We start from the raw sequence: 7,676 nt of genomic DNA, 5'->3' as shown, positions 1-7,676 counted from the left end.
TCACCCGGGGAGGGCATGACCAACGCGTGAGGGACCCGGGACGTGGGCGGCCCCCATCTCCTGTCCCTTTCCTGGGAGGGGCTCAGTGGTAGGACCTCCCGAGACAGAACCCAAGCTCACCCGGGATGACTCCTGCAGTTAGGGGGAACCGAATGGCGGTGCATCCCCAGGCTGGTACCGCCCCACCCCCGAAAGAACCTGCCGCCGGCTGGGCCCTCCCGCACCCGAGTCCTGGCCCGACTGGGTTCCGGGTGACCGAGGAGCGGCCCTTCTCGTGTGGCAGGGCAGCATGGAAGAGAAGGGGCCGAGGGCTTTTGACCTGGGCGAGGTGGACTAATCACCAGTCCACCAGCACGGCTCAGGGCCGCCAGGCGACGGACAGCTGATGTGCAGGTGGGGCGACCCTCCCTTGTTGCCAGGTACCCGGTTCAACCCGGTCCCGCGTGGCTGGGCTGAGGGGTTTGAAGACTTGCGCTGTCCCTCCTGGGTTACTCCGGGAGGGACTGTCGGCTGCGGGCTGCCTGCTCTGAGAGCCCCCTTCCTCTCTGGCAGGTGGGTGGGGGGGACTCCAGGGCCGAGCGCCTAGTAACGTTTTTTTTCACCTAATGGTGCAGACTGACTCCCAGAGGGGAAGCCTTGAACGGGGCGCCCGGGCCATCTTGCTGCACGGGCGGTAGACAGACGGTGTCGCCTTCCCGCAGGAGGACGAACGTTTTCGAAAAGTTGCCTGTGACTGTTGGTGGTGGATCACTTGGCTCGCGCATTGGTGAAGAATGCAGCTAGCCTCGAGAATTAGTGTGAATTGCAGGACACATTGATCATCAACACTTCGAACGCACCTTGCGGCGTCGGGTTCCTCCTGGGGCTATGCCTTTCTGAGGGTGGCTCGATTGTCAATCACCCCGAGGCTTTCCCGGGACGCGGCTGGGGCCGGCGCAGGGTTAGCTCCGTTTCCCTTTGTCCCCCACAAGGTCAGACCCCCCTGATCGCCCGTGGCAGGGTCCCTTGCTGGGTCCTGCATAAGAGGTATGCCACCGGCGTGCCTGGCCCCCAAGAAGGGGCCAGGCGACCGGTCCGACCCGGGCCCGTCCTGGGGCGCCTGGCTGCGTGCTGTGCGCGGCTGTCTGTGGTGTCCCACTGGCTGCCTGCGCGCACACGCCTCAGGCGCCCACCTCCGCGGCCGTCTTCCCGGGGAGGGCTAACCCGCTCCAGATCCGATCTGGGGAAAGAAGGCACACGTGCTGCCGGGACGTCAGGCCTCTGCTCCGGCAGGGGCCTGGCCTCCCCAGTAGCTCCCCCCAATGCTCTGGTGTTTTTCTACCGACTACGACCTCAGATCAGACGTGGCGACCCGCTGAATTTAAGCATATTACTAAGCGGAGGAAAAGAAACTAACCAGGATTCCCCCAGTAATGGTGAGTGAAGAGGGAGGAGCCCAGCGCTGATTCCCCGCCCGGCGGCAGGCACGGGAAATGTGGTGTACAGAAGACCGACTCCCCGGAGTCGCTCAGGGGGCCCAAGTCCTTCTGATCGAGGCTCACCCCGCAGACAGTGTTAGGCCGGTAGCAGCTCCTGGCACCCCGGGATCGGGTCTTCTCGGAGTCGGGTTGCTTGGGAATGCAGCCCAAAGTGGATGGCAAACTCCATCTAAGGCTAAATGTGGGCGCAAGACCGATAGCCAACAAGTACCGTAAGGGAAAGTTGAAAAGAACTTTGGAGAGAGAGTTCAAGAGGGCGTGAAACCGTCGAGAGGTAAACGGGTGGAGTCCGTGCAGTCTGCCCGGAGGATACAACACGGCGGGAAGGTCGGTGGCCCGGGAGTTCCAGAACCTCTCCGAGGGACCGGCGCAGGGCGCATTTCCTCCGCGGCAGTGCGCCGCGACTGGTTCCGGGTCGGTTGGGAAGGCTTCAGGGTGGCATGTGGCACTCTGCTCAGGCGGAGGGTGTTTCAGCCCCCCAGGCAGCAGCTTCACAGTGTCTGCGGGGCCGAGGAAGATTTGACTTCCTCCGTGCCCTCCTCCGGGCAACCATTCCCGGCCGCCCCTTGGGGCACGCCGGGGCGGTTGTAGGGCGGACGGGGCCCCGTACTCCCGGTGCGACTGTCGACTGGGGAGAATTGTTCTCACTGCGCCCCGACCACGTCGCGCCGCTGGGCAGGGAGGCCCATGCCGGGTGCCAGGGGTCTGCGGTGATGTTGGTTACCCACCCGACCCGTCTTGAAACACGGACCAAGGAGTCTAACACATGCGCGAGTTGGAGGGCTGAGCGAAACCCTGTGGTGCAATGAAGGAGAGGGCCGGCGCAGGCCGGCTGAGGTGGGATTCCACTGCGCTTCCAGCAGTGGGCGCACCACCGGCACGTCTTGCCCGCTCTGTCAGGGAGGTGGAGCATGAGCGTGCGTGATAGGACCCGAAAGATGGTGAAAAATGCCTGGGCAGGGCGAAGTCAGAGGAAACACTGGTGGAGGTCCGTAGCGGTCCTGACGTGCAAATCGGTCATCCGACCTGGGTATAGGGGCGAAAGACTAATCGAACCATCTAGTAGCTGGTTCCCTCCAAAGTTTCCCTCAGGATAGCTGGTGCTCGAAGCCCCCAGTTTTAGCTGGTAAAGCGAATGATTTGAGATCTTGGGGCCGAAACGATCTCAACCTATTCTCAAACTTGAAATAGGTAAGTAGCCTGGCTCACTGGTGTGGAGCCGGGCGTGGAATGCGAGTGCCTAGTGGGCCACCTTTGGTAAGCAGAACTGGCATTGCGGGATGAACCGAACGTCGGGTTAAGGCGCCCGATGCCGGCGCTCATTAGACCCCAGAAAAGGTGTAGGTTGATATAGACAGCAAGACGGTGGCCATGGAAGTCAAAATCCGCTAAGCAGTGTGTAACAACGCACCTGCCGAATCAACTAGCCCTGAAAATGGATGACGCTGGAGCGTCGGTCCTATACCTGGCCGCCGCCGGTGCTGAGAGCCGCGGGGGCTAAGCCGCGACGAGTAGGAGGGCCGCTGCAGTATGCATGGAAGCCCGAGGCGAGGGCCTGGGTGGAGCCGCCGCAGGTGCAGATCTTGGTGTTAGTAGCAAATATTCAAATGAGAATTTTGAAGGCCGAATTGGAGAAGGGTTTCATGTGAACAGCAGTTGAACATGGGTCAGTCGGTCCTAAGAGGTGGGCGAGCGCTGTTCGGAAGGGACGGGCGATGGCCTCCGTTGCCCTCGACCGATCAAAAGGGAGTTGGGTTCAGATCCCGAACCCAGAGTGGTGGAGACGGGCGCCCTCGCGGCATCCAGTGCGGTAACGCAAACAATCCCAGAGAGGCCGGCACAAGCCCCGGGGAGAGTTCTCTTTTCTTTGTGAAGGGCAGGGTGCCCTGGAATGGGTTCGCCCTGAGAGAGGGGCCCGAGCCTTGGAAAGCATTGCGGTTCCGGCAGCGTCCGGTGAGCTCTCACTGGTCCTTGAAAATCTGGGGGAGATGGTGTAAATCTTGTGCTGGGCCGTACCAATATCCGCAACAGGTCTCCAAGGTGAAATGCCTCTGGCATGTTGGAACAATGTATGTAAGGGAAGTTGGCAAGTCAGATCCGTAACTTTGGGATAATGATTGGCTCTAAGGACTGGGTCGGTCGGGCTGGGGTGCGAAGCGGGGCTGGGCGTGCGCCACGGCTGGACAAGGCGCCTCCCTCGGGGGGGGCGGCGACTCTGGACGCGAGCCAGGCCCTTCCTGTGGATCACCCCAGCTGCGGTGGTCACCTCTCCCGGTGCCCCCTCCACGGGGGCGCGGGGCCAGCGTTCTGCCTCGGCCGGCGCCTAGCAGCTGACTTAGAACTGGTGCGGACCAGGGGAATCAGACTGTTTAATTAAAACAAAGCATCGCGAAGGCCCGAGGTGGGTGTTGACGTGATGTGCTTTCTGCCCAGTGCTCTGAATGTCAAAGTGAAGAAATTCAATGAAGCGCGGGTAAACGGCGGGAGTAACTATGACTCTCTTAACCTTTCTCAGTCATAGCGGCCTTTACCTCCTCGTGGTCCCGCCATTAAACTGCCTCCTTTGTACTGGACTCTGCGGAGGGAAGTCTCTGGAGGCAGGCTAAACAAGGTCTTTTGCAGGCCTAGCCTGGGAGTGAGAAATGGCGAGCGGGTATAACTATGACTCTCTTAACCTTTCTCGGTCATAGTGGCCTTTACCAAACTGTGGTCCCGCCGGTCACTGCCTACATAGTACTGGACTCTGCGGAGGGAAGTCTATGGGGTAAGCCCAAAGATGGTCTATCACTGGCCTAGCCTGATAGTGAGAAATGGCGAAGCAAACGAACACATTACCAGATGGGGTAGTTCCTGGTGAAACAAAACCCCGCTAAGATGGCGAAGGAGGCACTGTCTTTTCACAAAATCGAATACCTCCATACCGGACATGACACACAAACCTAATATCTCAGGCTTCTCAGCTCCAGTGAGGACAGCTTTTGTAGCTATACTCCAGAGTGAGCGTTGTATGAAGCTCGGCTGTTTATGACAAACCATCACCCGCTTCCCAGCTCCAGTGAGGTTGCTTTCATAGTGGCCATACCTCTCGGAGCGAGCGTCGTTGTAAGCAAGGCCGTTTGGCGCTGATGGGCAGCATAATAATAACCCAGAATGAGCCACCGCATGGTGGTACAAAATAGCCAAATGCCTCGTCATCTAATTAGTGACGCGCATGAATGGATGAACGAGATTCCCACTGTCCCTACCTACTATCTAGCGAAACCACAGCCAAGGTAACGGGTTTGGCGGAATCAGCGGGGAAAGAAGGGCCCTGTTGAGCTTGATTCTAGCCTGGCACTGTGAAGAGACATGAGAGGTGTAGGATTAGTGGGAGGCCCTCGGGCCACCGGTGAAATACCACTACTTTGATCGTTTTTTCACTTACCCAGTGAGGCAGTGGGGCGAGCCCTGTGGGACTCTCGCTTCTGGCTCTGAGCGCCCGGCACCCGCTGGGCATGACCCGCTCCGGGGACAGTGGCAGGTGGGGAATTTGACTGGGGTGGTACACCTGTCAAATGATAATGCAGGTGTCCTAAGGCGAGGTCAGGGAGGACAGAAACCTCCCGCAGAGCAGAAGAGCAAAAGCTAGCTTGATCTCGATTTTCAGTATGAATGCAGACCGTGAAAGCGGGGCCTCACGATCCTTCTGACTTTTTGGATTTCTAGCAGGAGGTGTCAGAAAAGTTACCACAGGGATAACTGGCTCGTGGCTGCCAAGCGTTCATAGCGACGTCGCTTTTTGATCCTTCGATGTCAGCTCTTCCTATCATTGTGAAGCAGAATTCACCAAGCGTTGGATTGTTCACCCACTAATAGGGAACGTGAGCTGGGTTTAGACCGCCGTGAGACAGGTTAGTTTTGCCCTACTGATGATGTGTTGTTGCAGGACTCTGGCATATGCATGGTGGCAGTCAGCAGTACTGTTTCATGTTGCCCTCACACATCCCAAAGGGATGTCATGCTTCATAATAGGGCTATTGCTTCTTGTTGGGCCGGCGCTACAATGCCCAAAGGGTCCCCCGAAGGGTCACTTTGGTGGAGATCTTTTATTGGAATGCCGTATGATGAATGCAAGGTAGAGTTTAGGTGGGGTGGTTTCTCGTGTGATGATGTGGTTTAAAACTGGTCAGGGAGGCTACCAACTACTTTTAATAACTGGTCCGCCCTGTAAGATTAGAAATCTTTAAAGGTAAATGCTACCAATGGGGTCATAAAGTACCCTATTAGTCTGATGTGAGATCCCTCTTTTGGGTCCAACTCTAGTCAGTCAACATGTTTCACGCCCCTAGTGGTCAGGTTGATCTGTGGCTCTTCTTCAGGACAGGAATAGTGGGTGAATCTTCCGACCCCACAAATGTGTCAAAAGTGGTGCCCTTTGAGTGGTACCTACTTTGCTGATGTTGGCTTTCCAACCTGTCAGGAGACAAAAAGGAGACAATATTATTATGTTCCTGGCATAAAATTGTCTTATTGACTAGTATGTTCATTATTGTGGGTCAAAATTGTGTCTGCTGCTGGAGTGGCTTCCAGACATGTAAAGGCATATACAAGACACATAACATAAAAATAGGTAGAACTCAAGGCTGGTATCCTATACAACAAAATTGCAGCAGATCACAATAATAAATGGCATGGAGCATGAGAAAAGGAAATTTCCTTGTGTAAGTGGCACGCTTTTGTACATTTCTTACCGCCCTCTTTGCTGCCTACCTGTTGAGGGCGCCAATGACTCGGTGTCCCACATCCAACCCCTGGCCATTGAGGAGGAAGAGCCAGCCCCCAACTGACCCGTGCCACACACCATAAAGGTGCTGGACATCTCCTGTGGCACAGGACACATGTGGGCAGTGCCCAGGTGAAGCCTGAGCCAAGGGCGTGCCTGTCTGCACCCGGAGGAGGCTGGGTTGGGCTGGGCAGGGCAGGGCCCCCCTCTTGATTTTTCTCTTCTCCAACTTTAGAGCCTGGGATTTGGGTTGTTGATTTGGACCTACATAATCCATCTAGGGCATTGGGCTTTGTATCTGGTGGTATGTGCAGGTAGGAGCCCCATTTTTTATTTTACCGGTGTGCAGGCTACGTGTTTAACCTGTTGGTCACATCACACCTTGCAGTCGTGCTTGTAGTGGAACGGATTTTTGAGGGACCTACATAATTTTACTCAGTCAACCTGCTAGCTGGCAGCCGTCTTGCAGGGTGTTTGTTGGCATCTGTTGGCAGCTGCTGTGTTTAGTTGGGCCAATTTTGTTCTAACATTATTGAATTGCGCAAACGTAGGGCAGCGGTGGTGGGGCCTATTCCATAAGATTCCCTGAACACAGTGACCACGATGGACGCTTTCCTGCAGCAAGCTGTTGGGGTCTCGGACAAGGAAATTGAATTGGCCGCTCGGTGACTGTCCCTATCTCCGATTCCACCCCTCAGAGTTTTTCTGCCCCCCCCTACGAGAAGGGTCACCAGCACTGGCACAGGAGGCGATGACAGGAGTAAGCTTGGCAAACAGGTTCACGCCACTGGGCTAATTCGAAGGTTGTGATTGACGGTGTGTTGGCTCCCAGGATCGAGACATTCTTCCACCACAGGGGGAGCCACGGTCCCTGGAACCGGGACCCCATGAGTGTAAGGGGTGTAAGTTTATCTCCTTGAATATTGCAGGGCTTGCAAATAAGACGGAGGATCCTGATTGGTTATTCTTTGTCAAACGATCTGCCTTCAGGAAACATGGGCTGTTGAGAATAGATTTTATCTGGAAGGGTAAAAAAAATTCTTTGTACCAGCTACCCCCTCTGTTCAGGTACGAGCCAAGGGGGCCTGGTAACAGTCCGAGACAGCTCCGTTACACTGCCCCACACCTCCTCCACCCTACATGTGATGCTATTATCCAGGGGAAAGAGCAAGCTCCTGCTCTTAAACTTTTATAATGTGGGAGTCGCCCAAATGGAAGCATGTAGCATTACAAGGCTGGGGTCTGTATTGAGGAGAATCACTATGCGAGGACAGAGCTACCATTACCACCTTATAGCAGGGGACATTAATATCCACATGTGTGGAAAAATCAGGCACGGAGTGAAAGTCATGGAATGCGACAGTCAAGCTGGTTTGCACGTGGAACATTACCCTTAGGGCACCACACTTAACGCTATCTTGCATTAATTTGACCTA

At 56.0% G+C, this 7,676-nt stretch overlaps 1 non-coding gene and 1 pseudogene across 1 annotated transcript; both read left to right on the top strand.

Annotated features, from left to right (window-relative positions):
• Positions 1-731: 731 nt before the first annotated feature.
• Positions 732-885, top strand: LOC146832751 (5.8S ribosomal RNA). Its single transcript, XR_014961617.1, has one exon. It is a non-coding gene; the product is annotated as a 5.8S ribosomal RNA (ribosomal RNA).
• Positions 886-1,327: 442 nt separating this feature from the next.
• On the top strand, positions 1,328-5,781 carry LOC146832750 (28S ribosomal RNA; annotated as a pseudogene).
• The last annotated feature ends 1,895 nt before the right edge of the window (positions 5,782-7,676 follow it).

Source organism: Triturus cristatus, chromosome 5_1 (genome assembly GCF_964204655.1).
Source record: "Triturus cristatus chromosome 5_1, aTriCri1.1, whole genome shotgun sequence".
NCBI classification, from domain to species: Eukaryota; Metazoa; Chordata; class Amphibia; order Caudata; family Salamandridae; genus Triturus; species Triturus cristatus.
Note: the sequence above shows the minus strand (reverse complement) of the source record. Positions and strands in the feature narration are given on the sequence as shown.